This window comes from Bubalus kerabau, chromosome 2 (assembly GCF_029407905.1).
Source record: "Bubalus kerabau isolate K-KA32 ecotype Philippines breed swamp buffalo chromosome 2, PCC_UOA_SB_1v2, whole genome shotgun sequence".
In the NCBI taxonomy this organism is placed as follows: Eukaryota; Metazoa; Chordata; class Mammalia; order Artiodactyla; family Bovidae; genus Bubalus; species Bubalus kerabau.
This window is the reverse complement of record NC_073625.1, coordinates 84,199,282-84,213,353: the sequence shown is the minus strand read 5'-3', so window position 1 is coordinate 84,213,353 and position 14,072 is coordinate 84,199,282.

Below are 14,072 nucleotides of genomic sequence, written 5' to 3'. Positions count from 1 at the left end.
TTTATATGACTGAGAAAAAATGAAAAGTATATCTAACTCTAGTCACCTTGGACACCATTAGTATTAGATGCAAAGGAAAAAATTTTTTTTCAAATTATTCTATCCTGCATTTTTTGATTACTGATAAAAAACTTTCATATATTCATGGGTCATTCATATTTACTTTTTGTGAATTTCCTTTTATGCCTTTTACACATTTGTGGGGCATATGTTTTTATCTTAAATAGTTGTATATTCTCACAAAAGATTAATAGTGCTATTTATATACCACATGCATTGAATTCTTTTTCAGTTTATCATTGATTTTTTATTGGAACTTGGGATTATTTTTGACATGATAAAATTTCATTTGTAAGTAGTCAAATATATCTTTTTTGTTTTTTACAGTTTTGATTAATATCTTTCCTTGTGTGCTTTAAAAAAACTTTCAGACAAATATTAATCTAGATATAGTACCTTCAATTCAATACATATTTATGGTATGACTTCTAAGTGCCTAGCAGTAATAGAACAAAACAGAAGTTCTAGGAAAATTAAAATGCTGCCTCTGTCCTCTTATTTTGTTATTACTGTTGCATACTCACTACATTATATTAGGCATTCTAAATTACATTCCCCTCCCCACAAGAGAAAATCTAGTCCAAAAACATTTTAAATGAGTCCAGGACTATCCTAGGACTATCTGTTTTAAAGAAACTGCTTTGAGAGGCTCAGATAACCCTCACCAATATTGGCAGTGTAAATGTAGATTCAAATACTTTGCCCTATGAGGCTTGAAATTAGTCATAATATTGTCAGTCCAACATCCTGTATGCCAGGGTTGAATCCTGAACTCATGAGCTTATTCAGATCTACAGCCTTAACCTAAGGCTTAACAACTGTGATGATGTTGTCACAATCTGTGTGTCTTGCTTGCATCCTGATGAACATTTTATTTCCTCCATGACTTGAAAGTACTGAATTAAATGATAAGCTACTTGGCTAGCCTCCTTGGCTAGGCTATGGCCACGTTGTGTTTTGGGAAGTCCAGATAATGTGTGTCCTTGGACCCCAGCCACTGATTGGAACCGCCACACTGCTGGGATCACTTAGAATAACCACTCAACTTCAGAAAACTAAGATCATGGCATCCGGTCCCATCACTTCATGGGAAATAAATGGGGAAACAGTGGAAACAGTGACTGACTTTCTTTTTCTGGGCTCCAAAATCACTGCAGATGGTGATTGCAGCCATGAAATTAAAAGATGCTTACTCCTTGGAAGGAGAGTTATGATCATCCTAGACAGCATATTCAAAAGCAGAGACATTACTTTGTCAACAAAGGTCCGTCTAGTCAAGGCTATGGTTTTTCCAGTGGTCATGTATGGATGTGAGAGTTGGACTGTGAAGAAAGCTGAGCGCCAAAGAATTGATGCTTTTGAACTGTGGTGTTGGAGAAGACTCTTGAGAGTCCCTTGGACTGCAAGGAGATCCAACCAGTCCATCCTAAAGGAAATCAGTCCTGAATATTCGTTGGAAGGACTGAGGCTGAAACTGAAACTCCAATACTTTGGCCACCTGATGCAAAGAGCTGACTCATTGGAAAAGACCCTGATGCTGGGAAAGATTAAGGGCAAGAGAAGGGAACGACAGAGGATGAGATGGTTGGTGGCATCACCAACTCAATGGACAGTGGGTTTGGGTGAACTCCGGGAGTTGGTGATGGACAGGGAGGCCTGGTGTGTTGCGGTTCATTGGGTCGCAAAGAGTGGGACACGAATGAGCAAATGAACTGACTGAACTGACCTGCCTGCTGCAGGGCTTTGACCACTGACTATTGTCAGACTCTAGTTCCTTTGTTGGAAGCCTACCTTGCATAACAATCTGTGTCTAATTCAAGACCCAGTTTAGGTTAGTCCAATGCGCCAGAGGGCTAGTAATTTTTTCTCTTTGAATTAAACTAGGGGTAAAATTCTTGTTTAAAAAATTTGAGTATAATATTTTAAATATTTTAGGAGGATAGGAGTATCAGAGTAGGAGTTCTTACTGGTTTTTCAGGGAGAGCTTTTCCAGAAGAGTGACATTTAAGCAGAGAGACTGAGAAAAATCAGTCTCTAGTTGCTAAAGTTGTGGTCTAGTTGCTAAATCATGTCCAACTCCTTTGCAACCCCATGGACTATAGCCCATCAAGCTCCTCTGTCCATCGGATTTCCCAGGCAAGAATCCTGGAATGGATTGCCATTTCCTTTCTCCAGGGGACCTTCCTGCCACAGGGCTTGAACTCACATCTCCTACATTGTAAGGTAGGTTCTTTACCACTGAGCCACCAGGGAAACCCCTTGTCAGGAGTTAGCTATGTGAATAGCATGCAGAAAAGCATACCTAGCAAAGAGAACAGCAAGTGTAGACGTCTTGAGGTATAATTATATTTGGGGTGTCTGTGGAACAAGAAGGCTATTATGTTGGTCCTGAGTGAGTGAGAAAGAGAGTAGTAGGGGATGAAATGATGAGATTGGGGAGATAGTAAGGCCAAACTGTACAGCGTCTAGAATGTCTTGCTAAAGACTGTTCCTGATCTGAGTGAGAAAGAAATCTAACATAAGCATTTTAACAAGAGGGTGATATGATCTGGTTTATGTTTTAAAAGGAATCACATTGATGATCATGACAATAGACTCTAGAGGAGTAAGGGCAAAAGCAGGAAGAAGACCATAGCAATAATCCAGGTAAGGAATTATGGCAGTCTGGGAGCATTTTCTCTCTTAATCCATTCTGGCCTCTGTAATAAAAATAGCAATGACTGGGTAGCTTACAAAGAAGAGAAACTTATATCTTACAGTTTTTGGGGTCAGAAGGTTGAGATCATTAGGCAGCATGGTTAAACAAGTAATCTTTTGCAGGTTGCAGATTTCTTCCTCACATGGCAGAAGGGGCTAGGGAGTTCTGTGATATCTCTTTTATTAAGATAAGAGTACTGACCTGATTCCTTACTCTCCAGCCTCATGACCTAATCACCTCTCAGAGGTCCTACCTACTACCATCACCTTTGGGGATTAGGATTTCAACACATGAATTTTGAGAGAACACAAACAGGTGGTAATGGTGGATTTGAATGAAGTAACTAGATTATGATTGTACTTTGAAGGTGGAACTAATGGACAAAACTGGTAGGTGAGAAAGATGCTATGGATACCTTCAAAATGTTGGGGCAGATTCTGGAAGAGTGGATTTCTCATTAACAGAGATAAAGGAAGAGTGGCATAAGCATCTCTGAGAGGGAAAATAAAAAATTTGGTTTTGAACATGTTAAGTTTGAAAAACTTAACTGGTCCTTAGTATAACCTGTTAAGTAACTGTCTTTCCTGGTGGCTCAGACTGTAAAGAATCCGTGCAATGCAGGAGACCTGGGTTTGATCCCTGGCTTGGAAAGATCCCCTGGAGGAGGGCATGGCAATGAACTTCAGTATTATTGCCTGGAGAATCCCCATGGACAGAGGAGCCTGGTGGGCCACAGTCTATTGGGTTGCAAAGAGCCAGACATGATTGAGCGACTAAGCACATATTTACTCTTCTTTATAAGAGGACTCAAATGCTAAGGAATTCCCTCTCCATCCCATTTTCAGCTGGTGGCAAAGCTATTAAAAGTCATTATTAAAAATCAGGAAAAACAAAACCAAAAATTACCACATGCTTTTTTTTAACATATGTACCAACTCACTTCATTTATATGCATATACTCTGTTTTACATCTTGCCATAATGAATTGTATTGTATGTACTATTGTATGTACTCTTACCGAAGCTAATCCATCTGTGGGTGTACTACATTCCATCCCTCTTACCTTCCAAAATATTCCAGTTTTTCAAATACCTCCACTGTATTTGGCATCAACATTTTCCTCTTTAGTGACCATTCTTCTCCATTGACTACCTGATTGAAAGCAGAAAGTTATAATGAAATAGTTGTGTAAACTTGCTATCTCAGAAGGCAATTCTTCCATTCTCTTTTGAATTTATTTCAATAAAATTCTAGAAGGCCAGTGTTTACTAGAAAACAATATAAAGGACATTTCTAGAGGTAGGGAAGGCTCTATCTCTTGTTTTGTGTTACTTACATATATACAATTGACAAAACTCATTAAACTGAATGTTTAAGATCTATGCTTTTTCAGTTCAGTTCAGTCGCTCAGTCGTGGCCGACTCATTGCGACCCATGAACTGCAGCACACCAGGCCTCCCTGTCCATCACCAACTCCCGGAGTTCACTCAAACTCTGGTCCATTGAGTCGGTGATGCCATCCAACCATCTCATCCTCTGTCGTCCTCTTCTCCTCCCACCTTCTGTCTTTCCCAGCATCAGGATCTTTTCAAATGAGTCAGCTCTTAGCATCAGGTGGCCAAAGTATTGGAGTTTCATCTTCATCATCAGTCCTTCCAATGTATATTCAGGACTAATTTGCTTTAGGATTGACTGGTTGGATCTCCTTGGTGTCCAAGGGACTCTCAAGAGTCTTCTCCAACAACCACAGTTGAAAAGCATCAGTTCTTCAACACTCAGCTTTCCTTATAGTCCAACTCTCATATCCATACATGACTACTAGAAAAATCATAGCTTTGACTAGATGGACCTTTGTTGGCAAAGTAATGTCTCTGCTTTTTAATAAACTGTCTAGGTTGGTCATAACTTTTCTTCAAAGTAGTAAGCATCTTTTAATTTCATGGCTGCAGTCACCATCTGCAGTGATCTTGGAGACCAAAAAAATTGAGTCTGTTGCTGTTTCCCCATCTATTTGCTTTGAAGTGATGGGACCGGATGCCATGATCTTCATTTTCTGAATGTTGTTTTAAGCCAACTTTTTCACTCTCTTCTTTCACTCTCATCAACTTCACTTTCTGCCATAAGGGTGGTGTCATTTGCATATCTGAGGTTATTGGTATTTCTCCTGGCAATCTTGATTCCAGCTTGTACTTCATCTAGCCCAGCATTTCTCATGATGTACTCTGCATATAAGTTAAATAATTTGCAGGGTGACAATGTACAGCCTTGATGCACTCCTTTCTTGATTTGGAACCAGTCTGTTGTTCCATGCCTACTGTCTTGCTGAGGCTTCTCTGCCCTTGGACATGGTGTGTCTCCTCACAGTTGCTGCAGCACTGTGCAACCCATACTTTTTTTTACTATATGTAAATTATACCTCAAAAAAGGAAAAATGTGAACTAGTGGGGAATGTTCCCCATTCCCACTCCTCACTAACAAACAAATAAAAATACAAAGAAAGCACACATATGGTGTCTCAGATGGTAAAGAATCCACCTGCAATGCAGGAGACCCAGGTTCTATCTTGGAGAGCCCTTGGAGAAGGGAATGGCAACCCACTCCAGTATTCTTGCCTGGAGAATCCCATGGACAGAGGAGAGTGGTGGGCTATAGTCCATAGTGTTACAAAGAGTCAGACATGACTGAGTGACTTTCATTATGGACAAATAAGTCTTGAGAAGCTGAAAGAAAGTGTAAGAGAGGGCTAACTCAAAATTTAAAAAAAAAAATAACAAGTGGCATAATAGATACAACTGAATTTACCAATTCATAATTTGTAATAAGTCTGCAGTTGCATAATTTTATACTCCAGGCATTAGTTAGAGTAATAGAGTAGAATGTAACAATTTATCCAGGTTAAAGAACTTGTGAGCAATTTAGTAGGGGATTTGGTCAGTGGAATAGCTATAACACTAGAACAGTAATCAAAAGGTGTGGTTTATAGATCCCTGGAAAGCAAGTGTAATTGGAGACAGACAGTGAAAATGTTAGAGGGTATTTTGTTCAGATAGCAACATATTAGAGTATAAGACAGTTATGGTTGACAGCCAACCATACAGAAATTAAAAGAGCATTATCAATGAAGTGCAAATCTCTGTCTTTCACTAGTTCAGCTATCTTGAAAAAGTCATTACTCCTCTACTGCAGTTTCATCTGTCACAGAAAAGAGTATCTACTCATTCACATATTCAGAACAATAATTGAAATAATTTACATGAACGCATTTGGTAAACTGTTAAACCTCATACAAATATAAGGGATTATCAGGATGTATTTCTTACCATCAAAAGTCCAGCATTATCTTTAATAATTATTTATGAAATGAATCAAGCCATTTATTGTAACCATTTTTGAAAAACTAGCTTTTATATGCACTTAAACATGTCTATCAAAATGTGTATGACTCAAATCTTTGTCAAAAAGCCATAGTTTTATTGAAATAATCAAAGAAAGAATTTAAATTGTAGTGGGTTTACCTTTTCCTTTAAGAGATTTGCATGAAACTAGCAAATCTAGCTTCAATTTTAATCAACAATTTTTTGTAGAAATCCTTTAACAAAAGCCTCATAGCAGATGGTCACACAATAAAAAACATGTCCATTAGCTAAACATTAACACAACACAATACATTAGCTTGATGTTTTCTTTGATTAATAAACACCTTCTCATAATATAACAAATTGCTATGATTTTATTGTTACAGATGCTTTTTGTGGGAGGAGAAAATATGCAATTAGAGGTCCTGATTGAAAAACTAGCATCTCATAAAGTAAACAAATGATTTCAGGTTTTAAAAAATATTTGCATTATATTAGCAAAATGCAAACCCAGCTAAAAAGGGTGTCCTGAAATATACAGTATTATGAACGATACAGCTTGTACATTATGTTTTTCCCTTATGAAAAATCCACATATTAGTTATGCTTAATCTTTTCTTACAACCATATTTTAAAAGATTTGCTTTACTATAAGAATCCACTAATTTTATTCCTTTTTATTTTCTCTATAATGAATATTCTTTCTATACTGAGAAGTATGTTACTTTAGGGAAAAGTTATAGACCTTGGTATATATCTATTTCCTAGGACTGCCATAACGAATTACCAAGAACTGAGTGGCGTAAAAAAACAGAAATTCATTTACATAGTTCTGAAGGTGAGAATTTAAAAATTGAGGGGTAGGCATGATCACGTTTCTGTGATAGCTCTAGGGACAAATTCTTCCTTATTTCTTCCTAGCTTTGTGGGGTAGCCCATCAATCTCTGATGTCCCTTGGCTGGTAGATATATCACTCCAGCCTCTGTCTCTATCCCTACAAGATCTTCTGTCACTGTTCTTGTGCTGTCTCTCCCTTCTAATATGGAAACCAGTCATGTTAGTTAGGGTCCATTCTAATGAAACATTACCTCATCTTAAGTACTGCAAACACCCATTTCCAAATTATGCTTCATTCAAAGATACACGCCTGGAGAATCCCATGGACAGAGGGGCCTGTCGGGCTAGAGTCCATGTGGTCACAAAGCGTTGTACATGACTAAGTGACTAACACACATACAGGTATACAGAGTTAGGTATCAAAGTATCATTTGGGGGACATCATTAAACTCATGGCAGTATATATCATGTCAAATATATGGAAGTTCTGTTGTCGAGATCTCACACACACACACACACACACACACCCTGAGAGTTTTGTTAGAGAACATAATGGTTAAAAAGAGCCTGGCTTCTGGTATGGGCAGGTCAGGAATCAAGTCTTACAAGGCCAATTCCTCTCTGCATAATTGTGGAAATATACTTAACTACTTTGAGCCATGATTTGTTTATTGTAATTCTTGTTTACAGAGTTATTGTGCAGATGTGAAGGTAAATGTAAAACTATAAATTGCTGGAGTTGGTTCATTGTAGCAGGCCAAGTTAGTTGAGACCACCACCCACCTGAACCAATCCAGTATGAAGCTGAAGCCCTAAGCAAGTCCTTTTCTTGCTGCATACTCCCAACACTGCCCCTTCTTCATCCTCACTACATCTTCTAAATGTATCTGAACTGTCTTGTGAAGACAAAACTCATAATATTACACTGCACCAAAAATATCAATGGAAGAGAGTTGATGACACATGGGACATTACTGATTTGTTATTTTTGTCTTGTCATCACTTTGCATCTTTGTAAATAATCAAATAATTAAGACAAATTTATGTTATAATGAAGCAAGTACATGGATTGAAACAGACCATATGACAAGAAGTCATTGTCTTAGGACTGCCCCAATCTAATAATTAATTGATTTTACCCTCTTTGTGACGGACCCAATATAGCCCCCATAACAAACATAAGTTCTTGCCTTCTAACCTTCCTTGCTTAAAAAGTACAAGAATTGAAGGTTAGCCTACAAATTGTTGATTTAAAACTTGTTACCTTATTACACTGACAAAAGTCAGTCAGTCAGTTCAGTTCAGTCGCTCAGTTGTGTCTGACTCTGCGACCCCATGAATCGCAGCACGCCAGGCCTCCCTGTCCATCACCAACTCCTGGAGTTTACCCAAACTCATGTGCATTGAGTCGGTGATGCCATCCGACCATCTCATCCTCTGTCGTCCCCTTCTCCTCCTGCTCTCAATATTTCCCAGCATCAGGGTCTTTTCAAATGAGTCAGCTCTTCGCATGAGGTGGCCAAATTACTGGAGTTTCAGCTTCAACATCAGTCCTTTCAATGAACACCCAGGACTGATCTCCTTTAGGATGGACTGGTTGGATCTCCTTGCTGTCCAAGGGACTCGCAAGAGTCTTCTCCAACACCACAGTTCAAAAGCATCAATTCTTCGGTGCTCAGCTTTCTTTATAATCCAACTCTCACATCCATACATGACCACTGGAAAAACCATAGCCTTGATAGACGGACCTTTGTTGGCAAAGTAATGTCTCTGCTTTTGAATATGCTATCTAGGTTGGTCATAACTTTCTTTCCAAGGAGTAAGTGTCTTTTAATTTCATGGCTGCAATCACCATCGGCAGTGATTTTTGACCCCCCCAGAAATAAAGTCTGCCACTGTTTCCACTGTTTCCCCATCTATTTCCCATGAAGTAATGGGACCAGATGCCATGATCGTAGTTTTCTGAATGTTGAGTTCTAAGCCAACTTTTTCACTCTCCTCTTTCACTTTCATCAAGAGGCTTTTGAGTTCCTCTTCACTTTCTGCCATAAGGGTGGTATCATCTGCATATCTGAGGTTATTGATATTTCTTCTGGCAATCTTGATTCCAGCTTGTGCTTCTTCCAGCCCAGCGTTGACAAAAGTACTTACTTTTAAATTAGAAGGCTTTTTTATAAACTCCCAAGGCATTGTCTCATAATTCTTTTTCTGCAGGTATTTATTTTTAAAAAATTCCTGTATTGATGTATTCTTTTCTCAGAACTTTTGAGAGCTATCTGGAAAAGGGCATAAAGATACTCTTCCTTCATAATTGAACTAAGACTTTTTTGAAGTTTCTAGAAATAGGAATAAATTATTCCTGTCACTTCAGCCTTTAAAAAAAAAAAATGCCTTTAGGCCCACCGAATCAGTGATGACATAGCCTTTCTCAGGAAACCCATAGAGACCTTGGTGCCTGCTTTTGTGTTTAGGTCCACCTGCATGCCTGCTGTCCTAGAAATGCCCTGAATATACAGTCACCAGATTTACCAAATAAAAATGTAGGAACCCAGTTACATTTTTGGTTTAGATTAAAAAACAACTTTTATAGTAGAATATGTTTGAAGTATTGCATGAGGCTCACTTGTACTGAAAATAAAACACTGTTTATCTAAATTAAAATGTAACTGTGTGTCTTATATTTTTAAGCCCCCTGTGAACTATTGTCTCAAATCTATCTTCTTGCAGATACATAGCACTCTGCATCTGCTGAGCTGGCCTACTCACACAGGAAGGGCCGAGGTCCTGGAATGGGCAGATTCTCTTAGCCTGTTCCAATGGAGCTTCATTACCCCCTAGGTACTTCTAGTACTATTGCTGTCTCTTTTCTTCCTGCACTTGGAGTAGATGGACTATCTCAGAACCAGCATAATACAGTTTTTCTTACCACTATCTGATGTGACATCAGATATCCAACAGAACAGGCCTCATTTCCAGCAATGGTAATGTGAACACAAATAGAGATTGGATTTCATGGTGTCTATCATTCCCTCTTGCTTGAACATTCTGAGGGTGTAAATCCCTCAGCTTGGCATAACGTGCAAATGTACTTATTAAAATAAATGGGTATGAGAAATAGCCTAAGTATTTTTCCTGCTATTGTTTCTTTTTATTCCCTATCTTTTGGAGAATCTTAAAATCATTTAATATCTATTCTATGCTATGCTAAGTTGCTCAGTCGTGCCCGACTCTGTGCGACCCCATAGACGGCAGCCCACCAGGCTCCGCCGTCCCTGGGATTCTCCAGGCAAGAATACTGGAGTGGGTTGCCATTTCCCTCTCCAATGCATGAAAGAGAAAAGTGGAAGTGAAGTCGCTCAGTGGTGTCCGACTCTCAGTGACCCCATGGACTGCAGCCTACCAGGCTCCTCTGTCCATGGATTTTCCAGGCAAGAGTACACTTGTATGTAATTGTAATGTAGATGCTGAGAAATGTTGAAGGCTAAAGGAGAAGGAGGCAGCAGAGGATGAGGTGGTTAGATAGCATCACTAACTCGATGAACATGAAATTGACCAAACTCTGGGAGATAGCAGAGGACAGAGGAATATGGCATGCTGCAGACCATGAGATCACAGAGTCCAACACGACTTAGCCACTGAACACCAGCAATGTATGCACGTGGGCCTTCCCAGGTGGCTTAGTGGTTAAGAATGTGGCTGCCAATACAGGAGACACGGGTTTTATCCCTGAGTCAGAAGATCCCCTGAGGAGATGGGAACCCACTCTAGTAGTCTTGCCTGAAAAATCCCATGGATAGAGGTACCCAGTGGGCTATAGTCCATGGAACTGCAAAGAGTCAAACACAACGGAGCAACTGAGCATGCATGCACACATGTATATATATACACATGCATGTATATATGTGTTTAAGACAGATAATTGTGCTCAGTTTTAGTTGCAACAGACCAGAATTGAATTGGAAAAGTATCTGTTATACAAAAGAAAAACTGTTAACATGATATTTCTACCAAAGAGAAACTCTGATGACTCTATTCTTATTTGCAGAAACAAAATCCTCTAAATATTTGAAATGTACTCATCACTTGTCACAAGCTCCTTCTGTTGTGTGAATATATATATATGTATATATATATATATATATATATACATATATATATATATATATTTAGCTAGTATTTAAAACCAAGCATACCTAATTTCTTCCCTTTGGGGTTTTTCTGAGCATCAGTCTGTCAGTTCAGTTGCTCAGTCATGTCTGACTCTTTGTGACCCCATGAACTGCAGCATGCCAGGCTTCCCTGTCCATCACCAACTCCCGGGGCTTACTCAAACTCATGTCCATCGAGTCAGTGATGCCATCCAACCATCTCATCCTCTGTTGTCCCCTTCTCCTCCTGCCTTCAATCTTTCCCAGCATCAGAATCTTTTCAAATGAGTCAGTTCTTAGCATTAGGTGGCCAAAGTACTGGAGTTTAAGCTTTAGCATCAGTTCTTCCAATGAATACTCAGGACTGATTTCCTTTAGGATTGACTGGTTGGATCTCCTTGAAATCCACAGGACTCTCAAGAGTCTTCTCTAACACCACGTTCAAAAGCATCAATTCTTTGGCGCTCAGCTTTCTTCACAGCCCAACTCTCACATCCATATATGACTACTGGAAAAACCATTTCTGAGCATAGAATTAAATACAATTAAAATTCCACTCTTCTTTGTACCTCTGTCTTCTTTGTGGTTGAACATTGTGGGTGATGTCCTGACCCACTGATTCCTAAGATAGACCCCACTGCCTTTCATTGGTTTTGATAACAACATTAGAATCCAAGCATTCTGGGAAAAAGGTTTCCTTAGACTAAAGTGGTTGTTTAGTGTGATTTGTTGTATTTCTGAGGACTGCAGAGTTCATTTGCTTTATCCTCTTACTTTATCCTATTTCTTTAAATTCCCCATGGATGTAGCCTGCTAGACTCTTCTGTCCATGGGATTCTCCAGGCAAGAATACTGGAGTGGGTAGCCATTCTGTTGTCCAGGGGATCCTCCCAATCCAGGGATGGAACCTGTGTCTCCCACATTTCAGGCAGATTCATTACTCTCTGAGCCACCAGGGAAGTCCCTGAAATTCACTATTTATTAACAAGTAGACTATTTATTAGTAAAACGCAAAATTCTGCCTCTACACCCTCTTTCCCATTTGTTCTTTGCTTTTATACAAGATAATTACACTGAAGGAAAATAAAATACAATTTTTAGGTATCTCATTTAAAAATGCTGTGCTGTGCTTAGCCACTCAGTCTTATCTGACTCTTTGCGATCCCATGGACTGTAGCTTGCCAGGCTCCTCTGTCCATGGGGATTCTCTAGGCAAAAATAACTGGAGTGGTTTGCCATTTCCTTCTCCAAGGGGATCTTCCCAACCCAGGGATGGAACCCAGGTCTCCCACATTGCAGGCAAATTTTTTACCATCTGAACTACCAAGAAGTTGGATTATTTAAAATGACACATATAAGTAAAACATGCATGCATGCTAAGTTGCTTCAGTCATGGCCGACTCTTTTTGACCCTATGGACTGTAGCCCACCAGGCTGCTCTGTCCATGGGATTCTCCAGGCAAGAATGCTGAAGTGGGCTGCAGTGCCCCCCATGCATACACATACACAGTCTTTGAATCCTTTCTCTGTAACTTGTAGAATTTGAGAGTGAAGCCACTTTAGACTTTTCAGCAAGAGTTACACAGCCGTGCAACATGCGTCCAGCTGCAAGGACCTCATCTGGATCTCTGGAAGGCCCTGTTGAAGCTCTTCTCCTGAGGCTGAGGGGAGGAGAAAACACCCTGGACTCCACCTCCATGGAAGAAGAGGTAAATACAAATAGCACCTTTCTAAGTTCTTCTCTAAATCTCTAGCCTTTATCTCCTAGCTGTGAGAAAGGGAATTACATATCACTAAGCTAGTTTTAGATATTTAATTTTCAATAATTGTGTGTGTTAGTAATTGGAACGTTGGAATTATTACTGTAGGGTATTAGTCTAATTTTCTAATTTAACACTAAAATCTTGTTCACAGCATAGTATAGTTGGAGCTCAGGAAATATCTATTGATAAACTCTCTTTTTAAATTCAAATAAATCTGTTAGTCTCCATCATAAAGCTTCATAGATAGCTATACGTGCTCAGTCCCTCAGTCATATCTAACTTTTTGCAACCCTATGGACTGTAGCCTGCCAGGCCCCTTGTCCATGGGATTTTCCAAGCAGGAATACTGGAGTGGGTTGAAATTTCCTCCTCTAGGGGGTCTTCCTGACTCAGGGATCAAAACCACATCTCCAGAATCTCCTGCACTGGCAGGCAGGTTCTTTACCACTGAGCCACCTGGGAAATCCTACCAAATAACAACTGAGATATTTTAAGATGCTTTAGGCAATAATCAAAATCCTCAAATAATTTCACATTAGTATTTTAATGAAAACAGAATGTGAAAATGTTAGTAGATATGTAATTATCTACTATTTATTTTTTTTAAAACTATACCAGGTTTGTTTTCTTTAGCTGTGAGTTAACATTCTATTCCTTTGTAAGTAGAAGCTTTAAGGAATTAGTCATTTTTTGACTGTATAAGCATATTATGCAGTATTTTTAATGTAATTTAGGGTTAGAAAATTTTTAATTTATTCTTTTGGTTTGTGACTGTACAAAAATATAGAATACAATAATTTGAATATTTGAAGCTTTCTTAGAGAATGCAGCATATTAAACCAAATCAGTAATTCACCTTTTCCTAGCTATATGTTAGCTGCTGTTATATAGTAAATAAATCTACTTTATTATTATAATGTTTATCATTTTAAAGTATTTCATATACAGTATCTTAGTTGGTACAATAATTTTGTGAAGACAATTTTAGCATCTGTGTCTTATATATGAGGATGAGACTTCACAAGTAGAAATGTTGTACTTCAGATTTCATTTGATTTCTTTTAATATGAACTTTCTTTTGAAGTATACTTAGAGTAATGTGGGGAAATCATAAATGTAGAGTTTCGTACATTTAAAAAAATGAATCCAGCCCCATATCCACAACTGCAAAAGTCCCCTGTGGAGCTCTCAGGCAGGCAGGTAATGGAT